A 26,595-nucleotide genomic window follows, 5' to 3' on the forward strand; every position below is an offset into this window, starting at 1 on the left:
CGACCACAATCCCACCCAGGCCCTACCCCCATATCCCTACACATTATACCCACTAATCCCCTCTAACCTACACATCCCTGGATACTAAGAACAAAGAACAAAAACAGCCCCGGGAAACAGGCCCAACGAGCCCACGCCGCCATTTTAACAGTCCCCCCTCCACCCATGACCCTCATCTATGCTTATGGCCATCCACATTGAGGGAAATCTAATTTAGGGACAATTTATTACCTCCAATCAGCCTAATAGCACATCTTTGGGGTGTGGGAGGAAACCGGAGCACCCGGAGGAAACCCACGCAGACATGGGGAGAATGTGCAGACTCCACACAGACAGTGAGCCGAGCCGGGAATCGAACCCGGGGGGTCCCTGACGCTGCGAGGCAGCAGCGCTAACCCACCGTTCCACCCTCACCTCCCATTCACCCTTCCACAACAGGTCAGAGAGATTTCCAGTCAGTGAATTGACCCAACGAGCATTCGAAAATGGCGGTTTGTAAAGGACTCTGGGACAAATTTGGGCCAGAAACGGAAACTACAGGCTGCAACCTATAGACACAAAGAGGCTGCAAACCTCCCCCCCCCAACCAGCGAATAAACAGGATATGGGTCACCCCCAGGGTGAAAGATGGTGACACTGGGTTGTTTACCAGAGTTGAGGGTGTCGCGGTGCCTTGTCTGGGGGAAGGTGTGAATTCGATGCGTCTCCAACACCTACAGACTTCGCCACCAGGGACACACCCAGAGATCGGTGTCGCAGCGCCTGATTGGACCCTTATCGATCGGGGAGGGGGGGTCAAGTCTTGATGGGCAATGGCCAAAAAGGGGAGCGATACCCAACGGGGTATAAAGGGCACTGCGCAACCAGGAATCTTTCTCTCTGACCCCACAAACGAGGTGACCATCTCGGCCTTTTGGCCAAGATCGAGTGTGGTATCGGAGTGCGATGGCTCGTTGGGCCGAAGGGCCTGTTTCCCGGGCTGTTTTGGGCCTTTGTTCTTTGTATCCACGCGCTGTGCTTGGTTGAAGTCATTAGGTTTCACTTTAGCTTCATTTGAAGCAATTTTTTTCGGCGTCTGGGCCTTTTGGCTAGGATGCAAATGAGATCAGGCCTTGGAGCAGGGGCTAAGCCTACTCCAATCAACTCGGATGTAGGTCAAGCCCAAGACGGGAGGTGGGAGCCCTGCCTTGTCAGCTCGGGAACTTGTCGGGACTCTGAATTGGACTCGATTGGAGCTAAAACCAAAAACAAAAGTGACCGTCGCCAGCGACAACCAGCACCAGGGGGCACCACCACACCCAAGAAGGTATGAAGGGCAGACCAGGCCTAAGGACCAGACTACGCTGATGACCAAAGAACGACACAGCCCGGGAAACAGGCCCTTCGGCCCAACGAGCCCGCGCCGCCATCTTAACATTACCAGTCCCCTCTCCACCCATGACCCTTGTCTACGCTTATGGCATTCCACATTGAGGGAAACTAATTTAGGGACAATTTGTTACACCAATCAGCCTAATAGCACATCTTAGGGGTGTGGGAGGAAACCGGAGCACCCGGAGAAAACCCACGCAAGCACGGGGAGAATGAGCAAACTCCCGCAGACACCGGCCCAAATCCATGTATCTGCACAGCAAACAGTGATAGTCACTGAGCTGTCGTCTTGCCCAGTATCTGGTCCAGTTTAGGCACACACTAACAACATGAAGCCCTAGGCCAATCTCGAACAACCAAGAGCAGCCCATCGCGTGTACGCCCCTCGTTGGACAACAAGGCGGACCGACTTAAGAGAGTCTCTCTCACTCCCACAATGTCCAGAAATTTATCCGTCATCTCCCAGGATTGGGGGTTTGCTGGCGGCTGTGCATATCGTAGAGTTACACTGGGAGTAAAATCAAGTAGCAACACAGGCCCTTCAGCCCAACAAGCCCATTTTAACACTCAGTGAGTGCCTCATTTCCATCCTTCTACCTATGACTTTTGTCTACATCTAGTGGAACTCCACAATAAAGTTTAGAGAATTAGATGTGTGCCGTAATGTTCACCCCAAACATTAGCTGGGGTGAAAACCAGATCCCAGTGGATCCGTGCTAAGTGATCTATACTGAAGAGGGATATATGGGAAAGTTGAGCAGGTATATCCATTACTTCCCACTCCTCCACCCTAACTCATGTGTTGTCCACAGGGCAACTGCATTCATTGTAGAATAACCCACACTGCGTAACTGGCATATAACGCTCCTGATTTATCTAACCATATCAGGTCGTATACACTCGAACAATCAAATTCGGAGCCAAAGCAGGCCATTTGGCCCCTTGGGTCTGTTCTAATCATCTTCCCAATGTTGCTTCACCGCACAACACAATTTTCCAACCTTAGTAATTGCATAGAAAACAGAGCTTACCATCTGCCGTGTGTACTGGGGCTGTTGCATTGACGGTTTCACACTGGCAAGCTTCTAATGTTCCCCGATGACCCGTAAGGGGGATATTGCAATTAAAGTTGATACTCTCAGCTTGTTCTTTCGGAGCCACTCTTCTGAAACTCAGCATCCAGGCAAACTGTGTGTAATCCCCCCCAAATCCAGTAACAACGCAACTGGATCCACCTTCTCCCCTTCGATTATCAGAGGTTCCTGAAGGAATAGCATTCGGGTCAAAATGAATAAATGTTCATTTGGAAAGGGATTGGGTTAGTAGATTTTCAAAAGGATTCCCAAACGCAACCTTGAAAATGTTCAATGATCCAGTTTAAAGTTCCTTTGTTAGTGTATTTATTAGGTAGGCTTACGTTAACACTGCAATGAAGTTACTGTGCAAATCCCCTACTCGCCACACTCCAGCGCCTGTTTGGGGTACACCAAGGGAGAATTTAGCACAGCCCAATGCACCCTAACCAGCTCATCTCTTGGAAGGAAACCCACGCAGACATGGGGAGAATGTGCAAACTCCACACAGACGGTGATCCACACCGGGAATCCGAACCCGGGCACTAACCACTGTGCCACCCCAGTCTCTGAGCGAGAGAATTCCCTAATCATCCCCTGAGTGGAAAAAAAACTTCTCTTTGTCTGTGTCCAAAAAGCAAAACCTCCTTTTCTTAAGCCGTGTGTCCCAGTATCATAGAAACCCTACAGAGCAGAAAGAGACCCTTCGGCACATTGAACACAATCCCACCCAGGCCCTACCCCCATATCCCTACATATTATACCCACTAATCCCTCTAACCTACACATCCCTAGACACTAAGGGGCAATTTCTTAGCATGGCCAATCAACCTGACCCACACATCTTTGGACTGTGGGAGGGAACCGGAGCACCCGGAGGAAACCCACGCAGACACAGGGAGAATGTGCAAACTCCGCACAGACAGTCACCCCGAGCTAGGAATCGAACCCATGTCCCTGGAGCTGTGAGGCAGCAGTGCTAACCCACTGTGCCATGTGGGAATGTACATAAGCCATTATTGAATCTGTTAGCTTGTTCGGTGAGGGAGCACAGGGGTTAAGTGTGTGGAGAATATCAATAGTCAGTTAACCTGTGCAGACAAGCATTTAAACAGAAATGCATTCTCAAGGGGGCATATAATGACCCAGGGGCTGTATTTATAACAGCAGGTATAAGTGTTTCTCTATTGCAGACATTTTTTATTCAATCATAGAACATGGGTATCAGTGGCTGGGTCAGCATTTATTGCCCATCCCTAGTTGTCCAAGGACAGTTGAGAGCCAACTACATTGCTGTGGATCTGGAGTCACATATAGGCCAGACTGGGTAAGGACGGCAGTGAACCAGATGGGTTTTCTCAATAATGATTTCATGGTCATCAGTAGATTCTTAATTTCCAGATTTTTTTTTAATTGAATTCAAATTCCACCATCTGCCGTGATGGGATTCGAACCCGAGTCCCCAGAACGTTAGCTGAGTTTCCAGATTACAAAAGATTACATTTTGGCCTTTATAGCGAGGGGGATAGAATATAAAAGCAGGGAGGTCTTGCTGCAGCTGTACAGGGCACTGGTGAGGCCTCAGCTGGAGTACTGTGTGCAGTTTTGGTCGCCGCACTTGCGCAAGGATATTTTGGCCTTGGAGGGAGTGCAGAGGAGGTTCACTAGGCTGATACCGGAGATGAGGGGGTTGGACTATGAAGAGAGACTAAATAGACTGGGTCTGTACTCGTTGGAGTTTAGAAGGATGAGGGGGGATCTTATAGAGACGTATAAGATAATGAAGGGGATGGATAGGGTAGAGGTAGAGAGATTCTTCCCGCTTAGAAAGGATAGCAGGACTAGAGGGCACAGCCTCAAGATAAGGGGGGCAGTTTAGAACGGAGTTGAGGAGGAACTTCTTCACTCAAAGGGTGGTGAATCTCTGGAATTCTCTGCCCGTTGAAGTGGTGGAGGCTGCCTCGCTAAATATATTTAAGACACGGGTAGATAGGTTTCTGATAGACCGGGGAATTAAGGGGAGAAAGCGGGAAAGTAGAACTGATCCACTTCAGATCAGCCATGATCTTATTGAATGGTGGGGCAGGCTCGAAGGGCTAGATGGCCGACTCCTGCTCCTATTTCTTATGTTACATAAGAAATAGGAGCAGGAGTAGGCCATCTAGCCCTTCGAGCCTGCCCCGCCATTCAATAAGATCTTATCAATCGATAAAGCAGGGAGATCTTGTTGGGAGTTGTATCGAACTTTGGTGAGGCCAGAGCTGGAGTACTGTGTGCGGTTCCGATCGCCATAGTATGGGAAGGATGTGATTACGCTGGAGGGGGTGCGGAGGAGGTTCACCAGGATGCTGTCCGGGATGGAGGATTGAAGTTATAAAGAGAGGTTGGAGAGGCTTGGGTTATTTTCTCTGGAGCAGAGAAGACTGAGAGGGGTGACCAGATCGAGGTGTACAAGATTATGAGGGACACGGACAGGGAACGGCTGTTCCCCTTAGTTGAAGGGTCAGTCAGGAGGGGACAGAGGTGAGGGTTAAGGAAAATGTGAGTCAAGACTTTTTCACTCAGAGGGTGGAATGCGCTGCCTGGGAGGGTGGTAGAGGTGAGATGACTCACATCCTTTAAGATGTACCAGCATCGACTCGTCATAACGTTCAGGGCTATGATAAGGAACCTCGCAACCTGAAGGTTCCACTCTAAGTTTATTCGCCATCCTGACATGGGACTATACCAGCCGTTCCTTCGGGTTTAAGATCCTGGAACTCCCTGCCTAACTGTTTCTCTCTTTTACTCCGCAGGTGTGTCGGTCCACCTTGTTGTCCAACAGGGGGCATACACAGGGTGGGTCGTGCGTGGGCTGCTCTTGGATGTTTCGAGAGTGGCCTAGTGCTTCACGCCGTTAGTGTATGCTTAAACTGGACCAGATACTGGGCAACACGACAGCTCAGTGACTATCACTGTTTGCTGTGCAGATACATGGATTTGGGTTGGTGTCTGTGGGAGTTCGCGCATTCTCCCCGTGCCTGCGTGGGTTTTCCTCTGGGTGCTCCGGTTTCCTCCCACACCCCAAAGATGAGCTCTTAGGCTGATTGGTGTAACAAATTGTCCCTAAATTAATCTCCCCTGAATCTGGTTTCCAATGGGGGTACCATAAGCATAGACATGGGTCAAGGGTGGAGGAGGAAAGGCACATTGTTAAGATGGCGGCACGGGCTCGTTGGGCCGAAGGGCCTGTTTCCCGTGCTGTGTTGTTCTTTGTAACTGCACGGTGGGTGTACCTACACCACTTGAGCTGCGGCAGTTGAAGAAGACAGCTCACCACCTTCTTGAGGGATGGACAATAGCAATGTGAATAATTAAATAGCAAACAGTTTGCGGGTTGTTGACCTAGATTCCCTTGCAATGGAAAATTTGGGTTTGCGGTTTCCTTTATCACCTCGCGCGGGTTCAGTTCACCGTTTCGTAGTGACAGGAAACTGCTCATTGCAACTGCACCACACTATTTGAAAGATTTATGCAACTTATTAGCCCAACTTTTTAAAATGTATTCTTTGATGCTGAGATTGAATAGACGGGGTCTGTACTCGTTGGAGTTTAGAAGGATGAGGGGGGATCTTATAGAGACGTATAAGATAGTGAAGGGGATGGATAGGGTAGAGGTAGAGAGATTCTTCCTGCTTAGAAAGGATAGCAGGACTAGAGGGCACAGCCTCAAGATAAGTTTAGATCAGAGTTGAGGAGGAACTTCTTCACTCAAAGGGTGGTGAATCTCTGGAATTCTGTGCCCGTTGAAGTGGTGGAGGCTACCTTGTTTAGTCACGGGTAGATAGGTTTCTGATAGACAGGGGAATTAAGGGTTATGGGGAGAGAGCGGGAAAGTGAAACTGATCCACTTCAGATCAGCCATGATCTTATTGAATGGCGGGGCAGGCTCGAAGGGTTAGATGGCCGACTCCTGCTCCTATTTCTTATGTTCTTATGTACGTAGGCAAGGTCACCAGTTATTGTTCTTCAACTAGATAGCCTCGCTTGGTCATTTCCGAGGGGCAGTTAAGAATCACCACTGTGTGTCTGGAGTCACATGTAGGTAAGGACAGCAGATTTCCTTCCCTCAAGGGACACTAGTGAACCAGATGGGTTTTTACAACGATCGCTGATAGTTTCATAGTTACCGTTACAGAGACCAGAATCCAATTGATTTAAATTGCAGTGGTGGGATTTGAACCCAGGCTCTCCAGAGCATTAACCTGTGTGTCTGGATTACAAGCCTCTCCTCTTTCCCTAGAGTTGTGGGGTTTTTTATCCCTTTACAATGTACTTATCCAATTTCTGTACATTGGCAAACTCTTGAATCTTCTTCCATTGCCCTTCTCGATCACTAGAAAATTCGTTAAATCTTGTTGATTTCATTATTCCACCAATCACATTAAATCTCCTTCTGGTAACTGACCCTTGAATCACCTTAAATCTGTATCTCTCTGGTTTGTGACGATACTGTGACTTTTAACATACGTAGAAACATAGAACAGTACAGGCCCTTTGACCCTCGATGTTGTGCCGAGCTATGTCCGAACCCAAGATCAAGCTATCCCACTCCCTATCATTCTGGAGTGCTCCATGTGTCTATCCAATAACCGCTTGAAAGTTCCTAAAGTCTCCGACTCCACTATCACAGCAGGCAGTGCATTCCACACCCCAACCACTCTCTGAGTGAAGAATCTACCTCGGACATCCCTCCTATATCTCCCACCATGAACCTTATAGTTATGCCCCCCAGTAACAGCTATATCCACCCAAGGAAATAGTCTCTGCACGTCCACTCTATCGATCCCTCTCATCATCTCATAAACCTCTATTAAGACTTTTAAGAATTATATTTGGATCATGTTTTTTCTGAGAGGTAATGTTTAAAATTCAGCTGTTTTGTATTGTGCCAATTTGTCTGCATCGGGGCACTTATACGCTGAGAATGTCTGATTTTTGCTGGGGATGTGTTTGTATTAATCAGAGTTCATGCATTTTTGTTTACTTTGGTATTTTCCCCCCTTGGTTTCAGAGCAGGATTTTGATTGTGGTGATTGACAGAGGGAGAGTCAGGGGAATGGGCAGAGCTCATCTTCCAGGAAAAAAACACCCTGTTCTCCTTTAGTTTAAGAAAAGTCCGTTTCTGTCTGATGCTAAAAGAAATAAGAGGTCTCTCTCTGTCTCTCTCTGTCCCTCTCTTTCTTTCTCTCTCTCTCTGTCTCTCCCTGTCTCTCTCTCTCTTTCTCTCTCTGTCTCTCTCTTTCTGTCTCTCTCTCTGTCTCTCTCTTTCTGTCTCTCTCTCTCTGTCTCTCTCTTTCTGTCTCTCTCTCTCTGTCTCTCCTTCTCTTTCTTTCTCACTCTCTCTCCTCCTCTTTCTTTCTCACTCTCTCTCCTCCTCTTTCTCTCTGTCTCTCTCTCTCCCTCTCTTTCTTTCTCTCTCTCTGTGTGTCTCTCTCTCTGTGTCTCTCTCTCTCTGTATCTCTCTTTCTCTCTCTCTGTCTCTCTCTCTCCCTCTCTTTCTTTCTCTCTCTCTCTCTGTCTCTCTCTCTCTGTGTCTCTCTCTCTCTCTGTCTCTCTCTTTCTCTCTCTCTGTCTCTCTCTCTCTCCCCCCCTCTTTCTCTCTCTCTGTCTCTCTCTCTCTCCCCCCCTCTTTCTCTCTGTCTCTCTGTCTCCCTCTCTTTCTGTCCCTCTCTCTCTCCCTCTTTCTCTCTCCCTGTCTCTCTCTCTCTCTCTCTTTCTGTCTCTCTTTCTCTCTCTCTCTCTCTCTCTCTTTGTCTCTCTTTTTCTTTCTCTCTCTCTTTCTCTCTTACTTTCTCTTTCTCTCTCTCTCTGGGAGCTGCTGATTATGGACATCAGAAGACAAATGCCTGTCTCTCTCTCGCTCCAGAAGTGTTCAAAAGGTTTTCGGACGGTTAACAAGTAGAGATGTGTAAGCAGGGGAGCGGAGGGGGGGGTTTGTTAACTGATTCTGAAGAGGATTTAAGTCTGTAAGAAGAATGGTGCTTGAATAGGAACTGGGAGAACAGGTTAGTAATTAAGAATTGTATATTGTTATGTTTAATATTTGAGTTGGTAAAAGTTAATTCATTCATTATCGTTAAACTATATTGTTAAAGAAAGTTTGTTTTGATAGAAGCTTCCTCGCTCTCCAAGGGTTAGGGTGATTGGCCTGTGGTCAAAAATGGTGATTTGTGAAGCATTCTGGGACAACTGGGCAAAACTGAACCGACAGTGAATAAACAGGATATGGGCCATTTCCAGTTTGAAAGAGACTTTCTGCTCACACTGGGTTGTGTACCAGACATAAGGGAACCTTATTCAGGAGGGAGGTACATGCCTCCAGTACCTACAGACATGGCCATTGGGGGCACACCCAGAGATCGGTGCGGCGGCACCTGACTGGGCTTTATCGATCGGGGGGGTCAAGTCCTGATCGATTGATTGGTAATGGCCAAAAGGGATATGAAACCCAACGGGGTGTAAAGGGTGTGCTGTGCAACCAGGAATATCTCTCTCTCTCTGACCCCGTGAACCAGCTACAACAATGGTGAACATTCACCACTGACAAGAGGAGAGACACCACACCCGAGAAGCAAGGAAGGGAGACCAGAGGCAGAGTGCCAGACCAGACCAAAGGACCAGACTATGACTACCGAGACCGGCGCACAGATATAGGCCAATATCTACTTGGGTGCTTGCCAGTCACGCAAAGTTGAATCAAGGATTGGATGGAACTTTAGTATTTTCCTGTTAGTTAACTTATCATTGGTTGGGTGGGTGTTGTACTGGGGAAATTTTTGTTTCCTGAGTTGTGTTAATTAAACTTAACAAAGTTTGCTTTAACAAAACAAATTCTGTAACTCCCCCATCCCTGACCTTGGTTCTGTGACTCCTTTATGCCTTGTTTTCTGTAATGAACAAATTCTGTGACTCCCTCATCCCCGACCTTGTCTCACGGTTTATGGAGTCAACCTTGTTAAGAGGGGCTTCCCTGGTGTTAATCGTGTCTCACTCAGGCTGTGCGAAGTCAACCTTATCAAAACAGACTGAGGCCAAGCATTTGACCTTCACTGGTTGTAGTCATTTCTTTGTTCAGCGTCGATCAGTTTTACAGAGGTCTGGCATTTTGAAATGGCTCGATCCATTGCCCTTACTTAAATACTTGACCATTTTTCCCATCATGCCACTGCGTCGGTCCGCCTTGTTGTCCAACGAGGGGCATACACGCGATGGGTCGTACTTGGGCTGCTCTTGGATGTTTCGAGAGTGGCCTAGTGCTTCATGTCGTTAGTGTGTGCTTAAACTGGACCAGATACTGGGCAAGACGACAGCTCAGTGACTATCACTGATTGCTGTGCAGATACATGGATTTGGGTCGGTGTCTGCGGGAGTTTGCGCATTCTCCCCGTGCTTGCGTGGGTTTTCTCCGGGTGCTCCGGTTTCCTCCCACACCCCAAAGATGCGCTCTTAGGCTGATTGGTGTAACAAATTGTCCCTAAATTAGTCTCCCCTTAATGTGGATGGCCATAAGCAGAGACAAGGGTCATGGGTGGAGGGGGGGATTCGTAATGTTAAAATGGCGGTGAGGGCCGAAGGGCCTGTTTCCCAGGCCATGTTGCTCTTTGTTCATGTGTACATGGGTGATTATTGATTGTGTGGGTTTAAATATATATTGGTTGTACTAACAAGACGCACAGTTTAATGGACAACAGTTGGGACAACAGTTGGCGTCCCTGGGTGGGCTCGATAAGAATTAACTCTGTTGCTCCGATATCGAACCCCGTAGGATCGATATTCGACAGTTATTAAAAATCAGAGCCAAAAGGTGTAAATTCCTTATTGGACAAGTAACTACTTTCGGGAAATAGTTTATCGTGAATGCATTGTTACTAACAAGGAGGGTAGGGTAGGTTTGCGTTAGAATCCAGAGGGATTAGGACTGGAACGTAGCCCAAAGCCATACCCGCAGTCCAAACCCCTTGACGTTAAATACAGAATGGCAGGAAACACTATAGAGACAGGGAAGTGAGAAGCAAGGATCAGGGAATATATTAAGAAGGGTGGCCCCTACGGGCAGGGTCTTCATAGAATCATAGAACCCTACAGTGCAGAAAGAGGCCCTTCAGCCCATCGAGTCTGCACCGACCACAATCCCACCCAGGCCCTACCCCCATACATTTACCCACTAATCCCTCTAACCTACACACCCCTGGACACTAAGGGGCAATTTCTTAGCAACCCAACCCGCACATCTTTGGACTGTGGGAGGAAGCCGGAGCACCCGGAGCAAACCAACGCAGACACGGGGAGAATGCGCAAGTCTTGTGCCGTTACTGAGACGGGGCCGGGATCCTTAGCATTGGGACGTTCGAAGGAAAGTTCATGGAAAACGGGCAAATAAACGCGAGAAAGGAATTGCGATTGTGAGCTGCTTGGAAAAAGAATTAAGAGGAGATAGAGAATGCAGATTGAGGGGGGGAGAGATAAAGGAAAATGTTTGTTGAAATTGTGTAATTGTGATTATTAGTTTAGAAGAGGGAGAAAATGAAGACAAAATATGAGTTAGAAATTATGAGCTAGTTGTGCAGTTAGGAAAAGAAGTAATTTTGTGGAAAAATAGATACACAGGAACAAAAAAGTGAGATAAATATATTGTCTATGAGTCAGTTTAAAGGATATCAAGTTAGTGAAAGGAATCAAAGTTCCAAGAGTATAAAAAGTTGGAGTGTTATGGTGAGGTTATATAAGGCATTGGTGAGGCTGAATTTAGAGTATTGTGTACAGTTTTGGTCACCTAGTTACAGGAAGGATGTAAATAAGGTTGAAAGAGTGCAGAGAAGGTTCACAAGGATGTTTCCGTGACTTGAGAAGCTGAGTTACAGAGAGAGATTGAATAGGTTAGGACTTTATTCCCTGGAGAATGAGGGGAGATTTGATAGAGGTGTATAAGGTGAGATGGGTGTAGATAGAGTGAATGCAAGCAGGCTTTTTCCACTGAGGCTAGGGGAGAAAAAAACCAGAGGGCATGGGTTAAGGGTGAAAGGGGAAAAGTTTAAAGGGAATATTAGGGGGGGAATTCTTCACAGAGAGAGTGGGGGGAGTGTGGAATGAGCTGCCGGATAAATGCGGGGTCACTTGTAACATTTAAGAAAAATTTGGATGGGTTCATGGATGAGAGGGGTGTGGAGGGATATGGTCCAAGTGCAGGTCAGTGGGACTAGGCAGAAAAATGGGTCAGCACAGACAAGAAGGGCCGAAAGGCCTGTTTCTGAGCTGTAATTTTCTATGGTTCTATTACTCCAAGTTCTGGCAGGAGACACGGAGGTTGGTGGTGTTGTGGATAGTCTGGAGGGATGTCAGAAGTTGCAGCGTGACATAGATAGGATGCAAGGCTGGGCGGAGAAGTGGCAGATGGACTTCAACGCGGATAAATGTGTAGTGGTCCATTTTGGCAGGACCAACGAGATGCAGGAGTACAATATCAAGGGCAGGAGTCTCAGCAGTGTTGAAGAGCAGAAGGATCTTGGGGTCCGGGTCCATAGGACTCTTAAATCGGCCTCGCAGGTGGAGGATGTGGTCAAGAAGGCGTATGGTGTACTGGCCTTCATTAATCGAGGGATTGAGTTTAGGAGTCGGGAGGTAATGCTGCAACTTTATAAGACCCTTGTCAGACCCCACTTGGAGTACTGAGCGCAGTTCTGGTCGCCTCACTACAGGAAGGATGTGGAAGCTATTGAGAGGGTGCAGAGGAGATTTACAAGGATGTTGCCTGGATTGGGAGGCATGCCTTATGAAGATAGGTTGAGGGAGCTGGGACTCTTCTCCCTGGAGAGACGAAGGTTGAGAGGCGACCTGATAGAGGTTTATAAAGTGTTGAGAGGAATAGATAGGGTGGATTCTCGGAGGCTATTTCCCAGGGCTGAAATGGTCGCTACGAGAGGACACAGGTTTAAGGTGCTGGGGAGCAGGTACAGAGGAGATGTCAGGGGTAAGTTTTTCACTCAGAGGGTGGTGAGTGAGTGGAATCGGCTGCCGTCGGTGGTGGTGGAGGCGAACTCGCTGGGGTCTTTTAAGAGACTTCTGGATGAGTGCATGGGATTTAATGGGATTGGGAGTTACAGATAGTTCTATGGCTTGATAGGTATTGATGTGATCAGCGCAACTTGTGGGCCGAAGGGCCTGTTTGTGCTGTAGTGTTCTATGTTCTATGATCTATTAATCAATTAAAATCTCAGTTGTCAATGCAGGTAGGGATGTTGTCTGTGCTTGGGGCAGTTGAGTCTGAGGGAGACGGTGTTTATGGATTGGGTTGTGGATTATATCTGGAAAAGAATGTGCCATTGACTGAGGGCACCCCCACACCTCCTTTCCGGGAGGCTCCTGATCCCACAGCAAGCCCCTGGTCTGATGAATTCTGCGACTATTAGTTACAAGGAAGGCATGGAGTTACCAGGAGATGTTGTTGACTGGGAGGGAATGAATATTTTAAAGAATCTCAGCCCCCTATATAGTTCTGAACGCAAACTAAACCATCCCCATCAATGGATAGTCTTGTGTTATTCGAATATGTTGTGCCCATGAACCCCACCATGTTGGGTAAGGAGCTTACACCCTCAGTAACATCACAAAAAACCCCAGGTGAGCCTTTGTTACTTTTTAAAAGGAGGGCGTGCGCCGTGTGCGTTGAGAGAATTCTCTCAACGTACTAGGGAAATATTATAAATTAATCGGCAAGACGGAAAATTGATTGGAGAAAATCTAAGCTTGAGCTAATAATTTGAGCAGTTTTTTTGTATTTGAGTGTGTTCTGTGTGGTCTGGTCGCTTGTCGAGTGCAGGTGTTTGTTGTTGCATTAGATTGAGGGCAGGAGTTGTTAAAGCCTGTTTGTTCCTGTGGTGTATTCGACAAAGCTTTACACATCGGTTTAACTTCAAAGGGGCTGAGGAAATGTTAAAAGTGTTAAATTTACTTCTGTTTTTGAGTTTAATTACAGTTTGGAAGACAGGAGAGCGACCGTCTTAACCAATTTTCTGTATTCTCTTTAAACGTTTTATTTTCCTTCCAGTTTAAAATAAGTTTGAATGAAAGAGAACGTGCTGTGGAATGAATATTGGAAGCTTCCACGTGTGTGTTTAATAAAGTGGATTTTTTTTTCTGGTTTAATGTTCTTCCCCTAATTGGGATTTTACAGCAGTGGGTTTGACACAGAGTTTAAATAAAAATTGGAAATTGGATTGGATTAAACTGAAATAAATATTTGGAGTTCCCTAACCTTTTAACTATGGCCATGATTGTGCTTAAGAGGTTTAGAATATAAATACTTAAATAATATATATATATGTGTGTGTGTGTGTGGGGAGGGGGGGGGGGGGACATTTGAACTCAATTTTTGGAAAGTAAAGTGAAATTTCAAAATCAAAATCCATAAATTGAAATTTGAAAAAATTAATTTGAATTTTGAACAATCCTGCGTTCAAATTTTGGTAAGAAAGGGTTTAAACCTTGGAGGGAATCTTTCCTTTGTCTTGAAGAAATCGAGACATTGTCACGTTGAAATGTGTTTTATTTCTTGGGTTTTTCTTAACCATTGATGTGGATGTGCTGGCGTTGGACTGGGGTAAACACAGTAAAAAGTCTGACAGCACCAGGTTTTAGTCCAACCGATTTATTTGATAGTAAACGCACAAGCTTTCGGGGTTAGCCCTTTCGTCAGGTGAATGGAGAGTTCTGGCCTCAATACGCATCTCTTTAACCTGTGATCAGTGCTCCTTCCACTCACATTGTCGGCCACTTCAGGACTTGAACAGCAGGTTAGGTGTAAAGATTCGCATTCTAATCAGTAATCTGTAAACTGTCTGTGCTTTATATGCTCTGTCTGAGGCCAGAACTCTCCATTCACCTGACGAAGGGACTAACCCGAAAGCTTGTGAGTCTATTATCAAATAAATCGGTTGGGCTAAAACCTGGTGTTGTCAGACTTTTTCTTAACAAGCAGAGATTTCACCATCTTGGCAATTAAAAATTTGTATACACTGGAGGTCGTAAATTTTACTTTTGTTTTTGTTTTTCATTTGACAGATTTTGAGACCAAATTAATCCATTTGGCTCCGAGCCGAAAGCATTTTTTGTGTTTTGTTTTTAAATAGGTGAATAACAAGTTTAGCATCTTCAAGACTCCAAGACTGTTTATCGCAACCTAGTAATAACTGAGACTTGAAGACTTTGGCTCATTCAGATTTTCTCACTGTTAATTTCAAATTAAAGTGATTGGTTACACTTAAGCGTTACGGTTTCTGGCATTTAATTGATAGAATAAATCGAGCGCACAAAATAGACAACTTATAAATGGAAAGTTGCCTGAATTCTGAGCAGGTAAATACGTTTAATTTTGACAAATAAAGAGTAATGGAAAGACAGTCCGAATGGGTTTTGTGTTTCAAAGGGGGATGCATCGAAATATATTCTCAGTGTAACAATTTGGGTGTGGGATAACTTTACAAAGTAGTATCTATTTGTTTTGTGGGTTTCCTATACTGAGAAAATGTTATCTGTGGTCATCCTGGTGTAAAGTTTGCTCTGTTCAATGCACGCACATGCTAATAAGTTAATTTTTTTGAAAAGTTAAGGACTCTGGAGAGCGTCAACGACTTTACAATGGGATGGCGGGATTTTCCCGAGTACTTAGTTATTTGGGGTTACAGCAGCTAAAATGCTTAAAAGGGGAACAAACAAACATAAGAACATAAGAAATAGGAGCAGGAGTCGGCCATCTAGCCCTTCGAGCCTGCCCCGCCATTCAATAAGATCATGGCTGATCTGTCGTGGCTCAGTTCCACATTCCCGCCCTCTCCCCATAACCCTTAATCCCCTCGCTTATCAAAAACCCATCAACCCGCGTCTTAAAAATATTTAGCGAGGCAGCCTCCACCACTTCAACGGGCAGAGAATTCCAGAGATTCACCACCCTTTGAGTGAAGAAGTTCCTCCTCAACTCCGTTCTAAACCGCCCCCCCTTTATCTTGAGGCTGTGCCCCCTAGTCCTACTGTCCTTTCTGAGCGGGAAGAGTCTCTCCACCTCTGTCCTATCCATCCCATTCATCATCTTATACGTCTCAATGAGATCTCCCCTCATTCTTCTAAACTCTAACGAGTACAAGCCTAGTTTATTCAGCCTCTCCTCATAGCTCAACCCCCTCAACTCCGGTATCAGCCTAGTAAACCTCCTCTGCACTCCCTCCAAGGCCAAAATATCCTTGCGTAAGTACGGCGTCCAAAACTGCACACAGTACTCCAGCTGCGGCCTCACCAATGCCCTATACAGCCGCAGGAAGACCTCCCTACTTTTATATTCAATCCCCCTCGCTATGAAGGCCAGCATCCCATTCGCCTTCCTGACCACCTGCTGCACCTACAGGCTGGGTTTTTGCGACTCATGCACAAGGACCCCCAGGTCCCTCTGCACCGTCACCTGCTGCAGTTTTTCGCCACGTAAGTAATAGTCCTTCCTACCATTATTCCGTTTTGTGCAAATCGTGTTATTCGTAAATAAAATCGGTGCAGTAGACAGAACGTTGGAGGAGTTTCCTCTAGAACTTGTTAAACTGGTAGAAAATCACTTGAATCCCTTTTAACTTGTACTTTGGTTAGATTGTGTTAATTGGGTCACAGACAAACATGGTGTGTGTGTGTGCGCTGGAAGGTGATAGATTTTGAGCTGTGACTGTGGAGGTTTAAAATGGTAACTGTGACAAAAGGTGTTTATTTTGCAAATTTGGATCATTTTTAAATGACAAATACTTCCGAGAGTTAAACCTACCCCTTTAGCACTTCTGGCGCACGACCCTCCAAAATCCAAATTTAAATGTTATTTCCCTTTTCAATCTGTTTCAATGTTTTATTATTGTCCTGTGCGTCACTCTGAACCTAACACAGTGTTTAGAACATGCCATTGTTTGTATTTGAGGATAATTAGCTTATTGTAGGTGTTTAGACTATGTGGTTGTTTGTATTTGTGGAGAGTTGTTGTCTGTAGCTTCTGGAATATGTTGCAGGGATGTATTATAATAGCACATGTCAATACCTGGGCCTTACTTGATTGTTGAGTGACTGGGGAATTCCTGACAGTTACTGGTCCTGAGTTTGTGATCCATCACGCTTTGCGTTCAGGATCAAAGGGGGGACTGTGGCCAAACAGGCCATCTAAAATGGCGATTTGCAAAGCACTCTTTGGGCAAAAGTAAAACGACACACTGCAACCTAAAGACAGAGACAAACAGACTGCAACTCTGATGAGTGAATAAACAGGATATGGGTCACCTCCAGGATGAAACAGTCACACTGGGTTGTTTCATTTCCAGATGAAAGAGACTTTCTGGTCACACTGAGTTGTTTACCAGACATAAGGGCACCGTGGCCCCTTACTTGAGGGGGAGGTATGTGCCTCCAACACCTACAGACAGAGGCATTGGGGACACACCCAAAGATGGGTGTGGCAGTGCCTGATTAGGCTTTATTGATCCGGTGATCAAGTCCTGATCGATTGATTGGTAATGGCCAAAAGGGATATGAAACCCAACGGGGTGTAAAGGGTGCTGTGCAACCAGGAATATCTCTCTCTCTCTGACCCCGTGAACCAGCTACAACAATGGTGAACATTCGCCAGTGACAAGAGGAGAGCCACCACACCCGAGAAGCAAGGAAGGGAGACCAGAGGCAGAGTGCCAGGCCAGACCAAAGGACCAGACTATGAATACCGAGACCGGCGCACAGATATAGGCCAATATCTACTTGGGTGCTCGCCAGTCACGCAAAGTTAAGGTCATATATTGGACTTGAACTTTAGTATTTTCCTGTAAGATAACTCATTGTTGGGTGGGTGGGTGATTATTGATTGTGTGGGTTTAAATAAATATTGGTTGTACTAACAAGACCCACAGTTATTTGTCCATCGTATAAGGATTAAAACAGACCGTGGGGCAGTTAGTAGGCACAACAGCTGTGCTAAATTGCCCTTCAATGTCGGTGGGGGAATTGGAAGGGTAAATACATGGGGTTATGGGGATAGGGTCTGGGTGGAACTGTTGTTAGTACAGGCTCGATGGGCCAAATGGCCTCCTTCTGCACTAGGGAATCTACGGCTCCAGTCTGTCAATAGTGTCACACCTAGAGTGAGATTATCCTCACACTAACATCAAAATCTTACCAAGGACTAGCCAGTCTTCATGATATACAAAGAACAACACAGCACAGGAAACAGGCCATTTGGCCCCAACAAGCCCGTGCCACCCACTCAGTGAGTGCCCTCATTTACCTTCTTCTATCTATGACTTTGCTCTACGCCAGCTTTGGGGAGGTCTAATTTGGGGACCATTTGTCAACACCAATATAATTTGGGGTTTCTGCTCTGGTACCTTAACAAGTTATTGACCCTTTAAAGAACAAAGAACAGAGCAGCCCGGGAATAGGCCCTTCGGCCCACCATTCCTGCAACTATCACATTGTCCTATCTACACCAATCTCTTATCTCCCTCTATTCCCCGTTAGTTCAGATGCCGGTCAAGATAAGTCTTAAATCTGGTTAACGTATCTGTCCCAACCACCTCAGGATAGTGCATTCCAGGGTCCCACCACCCCTCTGCGTAAAAAAACCACCCCCCCACCCCTCCCACACACATCTCCACTGAATCTCTCTGCCCTGTGGGAAAAAACTTCCAACTGTTCACCCTATCTATTCCCCTCATCGAAGATCAAAGAGAAGAACAAACAAAGAACAACACAGCGCGGGAAACAGGCCCTTCGGCCCAACGAGCCCACGCCGCCATTTTAACACTATGAGTCCCCCCTCTACCCATGACCCTTGTCTACGCCTATTGGAGAAGATTGAGGGAAGACTAATTTAGGGACAATTTGTTACACCAATCAGCCTAAGAGCACATCTTTGGGGTGTGGGAGGAAACCGGAGCACCCGGAGAAAACCCACGCAGTCATGGGGAGAACGTGCAAACTCCCACAGACACCGGCCCAAATCCATGTATCTGCACAGCAATCAGTGATAGTCACTGAGCTGTCGTGTTGCCCAGCATCTGGTCCAGTTTAAGCGTACACTAACGCACTAGGCAACTCTGAAAGCAACATCCAAGAGCAGCCCTCGCATGACCCACCGCGTGGATGCCCCTCATTGGACGAGACGTTGGTCGCCATTTTATAAACTTCAGTCAGGGGGCCCCTCAGCCTCCATCTTTCCAGGGAGAAGAATCCCAGTTTATTCAATCTCTCCTCAAAGCTAATACCAGGATGGTGTGGAGGGTGAACCTGTATTATACTCCCTCCACATCCTTCTGGTGAAGTGACGATCAGAATTGGACGCAGTTTTCCAAATGTGGCCTAACCAATGTTTTATACAACTGTAGCATAATTCATCAACTTTTATACTCAACGTCTTGGCTGATGGAGACAAGAATGTGCTTTCTTCACCACCTTTTCCAGCTGTTTTAAGGATCTGTGGTCATGTACTCCCAGACCTGAGTGTCTATGTTCCCGATGATTCTGCCATGAATGAGTTAAGTTGAACGTAGAACGTTCCAGCGCAGTACAGGCCCTTCGGCCCTCGATGTTGTGGAACCAATCTAATGACCCTCTAACCTAAACTATTCCAATGTTATCCATATGCCGATCCACTGACCATTTGAATGCCCTTAAAGTTGGCGAGTCCGCAACTGCTGCAGGCAGGGCATTCCACGCCCTTACTACCCTCTGAGTAAAGAACCTACCTCTGACATCCGTCCTATAATTACCACCCCTCAATTTAAAGCTATGTCCCCTCGTGTTAGCCATCACCATCCGAGGAAAAAGGCTCTCACTGTCCACCCTATCTAACCCTCTGATCATCTTGTATGCCTCAATCAGGTCACCTCGTAACCTTCTTCTCTCTAACGAAAATAACCTCAAGTCCCTCAGCCTTTCCTCGTAAGACCTTCCCACTGTGAGAAACACAGCTCACAGTCAAACAATTTAGTCAAGTCAAGCTCTGAAGGAGCAAGATATTTTATTTAACGTTCTTGCAAGACTGGGTGTCCAATAAAATAGGCACACCTTACATAGATTTGCAGCACATTTTATACTTTTTTACAAGCATTGTAATGCCTTTGCAATGTGTTGTTCTACCCTAATTGGTGATCCCTGTCCCATCTATGTGTTGTCAATCCCCTGTTGGCTCGAGGTGCCCCAAGTTCCCATCCCTTCTACTCCCCATCTAACAATGTCTCCTGTTATCACAAGAGTGCATTAGCAAACTCATCCGTCTTATCCAACACTGTTACATGTCCAGTTCAGATTGGCGGTAATCAATCCTTTGCCAACTTAATCACTGCTGTCCCGACTATCTCAGTGACCTTTTCCCCCTTTTATGCTTAGTTGTAGAAACAACACATCTTGTATACCATTTGCTTTTTGTAACTTGGACCTCGTACATTCCTTCAAGATGTGGTGTATGCTTCACTGCACACCACACATCTGGTGTTATTTCTACACCACAGGCCGTCTTTTTATTATCCCTGACTATTGCTCTGTTAGCAGCAGTGAATCTTATGCCCTATGTTTGTGACTAAACTCACAGTTGTTTCCATAATGTGGGTTATCAATGTGCCTGGCTATATCCAGTCTACCTAACTTTAAGCTATTTCTCTATGGTGTACAGATATATGTGTTAACAGCATCTTTACCTGTTACTCACACCACCATACCAGGCAACATCCTGGTAAACCTCCTCTGCACCCTTTCCAATGCCTCCACATCTTTCTTACAATGCGGCGACCAGAACTGTACGCAATACTCCAAGTGCGGCCGCACCAGAGTTTTGTACAGTTGTAACATGACCTCACGGCTCCGAAATTCAATCCCCCTCCCAAACATCGAACGTCACAGAGAAGATATGAGCCAGATCTGCTGAGTACATCCAATACTGCCAAAGGGTAAGGGGGTGGATTAACATGTAGTTGGGAGGCTGGAAAATTTTGTCCCAGGTTCTGAGGGGAGGGCGTTAACAGCGCGGATGCTGGGAGGGTGTTTTCCCTGGTGGGGGAGTCTAGAACGGGGTGGGGGGGGGGGGCACAGTTTAAAAATAAGATGGCGATGAGGAGAAAGATCTTCTCTCAAAGCGTCGTTAATCAATGAAACTCACACCTCCAGGGGGCAGTGGAGACTGGGTGAATATATTACTGGCTGAAGTTTATGGTCTCCAATTGGGTCAAGAGTTCTGGGCGACAGACAGGAAATTGGAACTGAGGTCAGTCTCAGATCAGCCGTGATGTTAATAACTAGCCGAGCAGGCTCGAGAGGCCAAATGGCCTACTCTTACTCATTATTCATAGAATCATAGAACAGCGTAGAAAGAGGCCATTCAGCCCATCGGGTTTGCACCGACAACAATCCCACCCATGGCCTAACCCCGTAACCCCACATATTTACCCCCCAATCCCTCTAAACGACGCATCCCAGGTCACTCAGGGGCAATTTAGCATGGCCAATCAACCTAACATTGCATATCTTTGGACTGTGTGGTGGCTCACAGCTCCAGGGTCCTGGGTTCGATTCCCGGCTCGGGTCATTGTCTGTGTGGAGTTTGCACATTCTCCTCGTGTCTGCGTGGGTTTCCTCCCACCGTCCAAAGATGTGGGGGTTAGGTTGATTGGCCGTGCTAAGAAATTGCCCCTTAGTGTCCAGGGATGTGTAGGTTAGAGGGGATTAGTGGGTATAATATGTAGGGATATGGGGGGTAGGGCCTGGGTGGGATTGTGCTCGGTGCAGACTCGATGGGCCGAAGGGTCTCGTTCTGCACTGTAGGGGTTCTATGATCTGTGGGAGGAAACTGGAGCGCCCGGAGGAAACCCACGCAGACACGGGGAGAATGTGCAGCCTCTGCACAGACAGTGACCCGAGCCAGGAATCGAACCCAGATCCTCGGAGCTGTGGGGCAGCAGTGCTAACCCACTGTGCCGTCCCGTATTCATGTGTTCTTCTGACTGAAGGGGGATAATTCGAATGATTTTCTTCTAAATAATCTAATGGGTTATTTTACATTTCGCCCGACAGAGCAGGTAAGACCTGGATCCAAAAGGTGGCACCCCCCAACAGGGCAGCACTCCCTCAGTACTGCTCTGCTGTCTCACTCTGTGTTTTCAAGGCCACAGAGGGGGACTCGAACCCACTTCTCAGAGGTGAGGGTTCAAGTTGAGTTGGCAGCAGGGTTGCTGCTATTTGGTAAACGTCTGTCGATGTGTCTCTGGGAGATTCACGCCCCTCATTAGATTAAAGACACAATTGAACGAGGAAAGGAGCAGACACTGAAACTTAACGATTGATACAACACGGGGCAAGGTTTCCTCCCTGTCGCTCAGTAGAAGGTAGGAATAGGGGGAGGCCATTCAGCCCCCACCTCCCCGGTTCTGCTGACCTGTGCATTAATCCCACTGACCCTCATCCGTGAAGACCCTCGTTAACTAAATCTCTCACTTTGACCCAATGATTACATTTCCACTGCCACTTGTGTGAGTGAATTCCAACCCACCTCTGAGAAGTGGGTTCGAGTCCCCCTCTGTGGCCTTGAAAACACAGAGTGAGACAGCAGAGCAGTACTGAGGGAGTGCTGCCCTGTTGGGGGGTGCCACCTTTCGCCGGCCTTTGTGCGTGGGAGAGTTCCTGCACTCCCTTCCAAACAACCTGCTTCTCATTTCGAGACAACGTCCCCCAGTCTAAGCGCCCCATGCCCTCCTCCACAATCCCTACCCCCCTACCCAAACCACTGGCCTCTTCTGGGTTTAAAAAAAATCAATATCAGCAGTGGGATTTGAACCCCCGCCACCACCACCTCCAGAAGAGACTGCGACCTGAACACAGCACTTTAGACACCACCCTTAATATTCTAAGGAGTTCACCTTATTATCTAGAAAACTTTAATCAAATCACCCTCTGGAACCTTATCAATCACAGTTTGTATCATTGTTCGTTGTAATTTGCACATTCATAGCGAGGGGGATTGAATATAAAAGTAGGGAGGTCTTGCTGCAGCTGTATAGGGCATTGGTGAGGCCGCAGCTGGAGTACTGTGTGCAGTTTTGGTTGCCGCACTTACGCAAGGATATTTTGGCCTTGGAGGGAGTGCAGAGGAGGTTCACTAGGCTGATACCGGAGTTGAGGGGGTTGAGCAATGAGGAGAGGCTGAATAAACTAGGCTTGTACTCGTTAGAGTTTAGAAGAATGAGGGGAGATCTCATTGAGACGTATAAGATGATGAATGGGATGGATAGGATAGAGGTGGAGAGACTCTTCCCGCTCAGAAAGGATAGTAGGACTAGGGGGCACAGCCTCAAGATAAAGGGGGGGCGGTTTAGAATGGAGTTGAGGAGGAACTTCTTCACTCAAAGGGTGGTGAATCTCTGGAATTCTCTGCCCGTTGAAGTGGTGGAGGCTGCCTCGCTAAATATTTTTAAGACGCGGGTTGATGGGTTTTTGATAAGAGAGGGGATTAAGGGTTATGGGGAGAGGGCGGGAAAGTGGAACTGAGACACGACAGATCAGCCATGATCTTATTGAATGGCGGGGCAGGCTCGAAGGGCTGGATGGCCTACTCCTGCTCCTATTTCTTATGTTATATTCTCCCCGTGCTTGCGTGGGTTTTCTCCAGTTTCCTCCCACACCCCAGCTTTTAGACCGATTGGTGTAACAAATTGTCCCTAAATTAGACCTCCCTTAATCTGGCGCATGTATCGTTCCCTAAATTTATGCCCCCTTTATTGTGGAATCCAAAGGACAAAATTCACAGGTAGAAGAAGGAATAGAATGAGGCACTCACAAGAATGGGCGGAACAGGTTTGGAGGGTCAAAGGGCCTGTTTCCTGTGCTGTGTTGTTCTTCGTTCTAATTTAACCCTCACTGTCCCAGTCTCATTCTGATACATCCACCCTGCAATCCATCCCGGATTGAGTCCGGAACTGCTCACGGTAACTCCCTGTGTGATCCAACCAGGACTTGGTATCGTGAAGCAGGATCTTAGTCGCTGACTCGTCCTCACAGATATGAAGCTCACGCTCTGGTTATTATTATCCAGCAGGGTGTTGTCTGGTCTGGAGGGTATTGGCCACGCGGAGAGGTTGGAGAAACTCGGTTTGTTCTCACTGGAGTGATGGAGGTTGAGGTGGGGGGGGGGGGGTGACCTGATTGACAAGATTATGAGGGCCACGGACAGAGTGGGTAGTCAGATACTCTTGACTAGGGTAGAAAAGCCAAGTACTAGGGGCATACGGTGAGTGGGGAGAAGTTTCGAGGAGATGTGCGAGGCACGTTTTGTACACAGAGGGTGGTGAGTGTCTGGAACGCGATGCCCGGGGAGGGGGTGGGAGTGGGTACAAGAGTGACATTTAGTGGGGCAACTAGACAAATACATGAATAGGATGGGAATGGGAGGCTATAAGAACATAAGAAATAGGAGCAGGAGTAGGCCATCTAGCCCTTCGAGCCTGCCCCGCCATTCAATAAGATCATGGCTGATCTGTCGTGGCTCAGTTCCACTTTCCCGCCCTCTCCCCATAACCCTTAATCCCTTCTCTTATCAAAAACCCATCAACCCGCGTCTTAAATATATTTAGCGAGGCAGCCTCCACCACTTCAACGGGCAGAGAATTCCAGAGATTCACCACCCTTTGAGTGAAGAAGTTCCTCCTCAACTCCGTTCTAAACCGCCCCCCCCTTTATCTTGAGGCTGTGCCCCCTAGTCCTACTGTCCTTTCTGAGCGGGAAGAGCCTCTCCACCTCTATCCTATCCATCCCATTCATCATCTTATACGTCTCAATGAGATCTCCCCTCATTCTTCTAAACTCTAACGAGTACAAGCCTAGTTTATTCAGCCTCTCCTCATAGCTCAACCCCCTCAACTCCGGCATCAGCCTAGTAAACCTCCTCTGCACTCCCTCCAAGGCCAAAATATCCTTGCGTAAGCGCGGCGCCCAAAACTGCACACAGTACTCCAGCTGCGGCCTCACCAATGCCCTATACAGCTGCAGCAAGACCTCCCTACTTTTATATTCAATCCCCCTCGCTATGAAGGCCAGCATCCCATTCGCCTTCCTGACCACCTGCTGCACCTGCAAGCTGGGTTTTTGCGACTCATGCACAAGGACCCCGAGGTCCCTCTGCACCGCCGCCTGCTGCAGTTTTTCACCCCGTAAGTAATAATCCTTCCTACCATTATTCCTACCAAAGTGGACCACCTCACACTTGCCAACATTAAATTCCATTTGCCATTTCCTGGCCCATTCGCCCAGCCTATCTAGATCCTTCTGCAGACTCTCCACACCCTCCGCACAATTTGCCATTCCACCAATCTTGGTGTCATCAGCAAATTTCGACACCCTGCACTCGGTTCCCTCCTCCAGATCATCTATATAAATGGTAAATAGCTGAGGCCCCAGCACCGACCTCTGGGGCACCCCACTAGTCACCATCCGCCAATCCGAACAGCACCCATTGACCCCCACTCTCTGCCTCCTATTTGACAACCAATCCTCTATCCACGCTAACACCCTACCCCCAACTCCATGTCCCCTGACCTTCTGCAATAACCTCTTGTGAGGTACCTTGTCAAACGCCATGTCAGTTTAGAGACCTGTACCCTCTCCCCCACCGCAGTGGACACCCACTAGATCCTCCTCATGTAGAAATGCCTCCTTGTTGGTGGAGATAGAGTGAGGGGGGTTCCTTACCTGTGACTACTAAGGCTGCTCCTGTCCCGAATTTCATCTCCCCTGACTCTCTAACAGCGCAGTAATAGATCCCAGCATCCGGAGCGCTGACATTCGCTATGGTTAGCCGTGCGCTGTGGGTGATGGAGTTAACAGCAGGAGAGAATCGAGAGTTGAAGCTGTTATAGTAAATCGCCGTATTGTGCTGGCCACGGTGATACAACACTGCTGTCGGAGCTTGTCCGGGAAGTTGTTTAAACCAGAATAATAGATCCGACCCATTCTGTATTTTACTTTCCAGGGTCACCGTCTCTCCAGGAGGCGCTGTTACCCACGATATCCGCGCAAGGGTGCCAAGATCTGTCTCAGGAAGAACACAACAAAGCTCTGGTGATACTCGGGAATGTCTGAGATCTGACTCCAGTTACAAAGAATGACACAGCCTGAGAAACAGGCCCAACGAGCCCACGCCGCCATCTTAACATTACCAGCCCCCCTCTCCACCCCATGACCCTCACGTATGCTTATAGTATTCCACATTGAGGGAAAACTGAAAGTTGGGAATCAAGTAGATAAGGTTGTTAAGAAGGCGTACGGTGTCTTGGCGTTTATTGGTAGGGGGATTGAATTTAGGAGTCGCAGCGTCATGTTGCAACTGTACACAACTCTGGTGCGGCCGCGCTTGGAGTACTGTGTGCAGTTCTGGTCCCCACATTACAGGAAGGATGTGGAGGCTTTGGAGAGGGTGCAGAGGAGGTTTACCAGGATGTTGCCTGGTATGGAGGGGAGGTCCTATGAGGAGAGACTGAGGGATTTGGGGTTGTTTTCGCTGGAAAGAAGGCGGCTAAGAGGGGATCTTATAGAAACATGTAAGATGATTAGAGGTTTAGATAGGGTGGACAGTGATAGCCTTTTTCCTCGGATGGAGAAAGCTAGCACGAGGGGGCATGGCTTTAAATTAAGGGGTGGTAGTTATAGGACGGATGTCAGGGGTAGGTTCTTTACCCAGAGGGTGGTGAGGGATTGGAATGCCCTGCCTGCTGCAGTTGTAGATGGGCCTAGTTTGGGGGCGTTTAAGAGATCCGTGGATAGGTTTATGGATGGAAAGGGATTGGTTTAGGTTAGAGGGTCATTGTTTTGTAACTGGTCGGCGCAACATCGTGGGCCGAAGGGCCTGTTCTGCGCTGTAATGTTCTATGTTCTATGTTCTATGTTCTAACTAATTTAGGGACAATTTGTTACACCAATCAGCCTAACAGCACATCTTTGGGGTGTGGGAGGGAACCCGGAGCACCCGGAGAAAACCCACGCAAGCACGGGGAGAATGCGCAAACTCCCACAGACACCTGCCCAAATCCATGTGTCTGCACAGCAAACAGTGATAGTCACTGAGCTG

The sequence above is a fragment of the Carcharhinus amblyrhynchos genome, chromosome 35 (genome assembly GCF_965287045.1).
Source record: "Carcharhinus amblyrhynchos chromosome 35, sCarAmb.v2.hapA, whole genome shotgun sequence".
In the NCBI taxonomy this organism is placed as follows: Eukaryota; Metazoa; Chordata; class Chondrichthyes; order Carcharhiniformes; family Carcharhinidae; genus Carcharhinus; species Carcharhinus amblyrhynchos.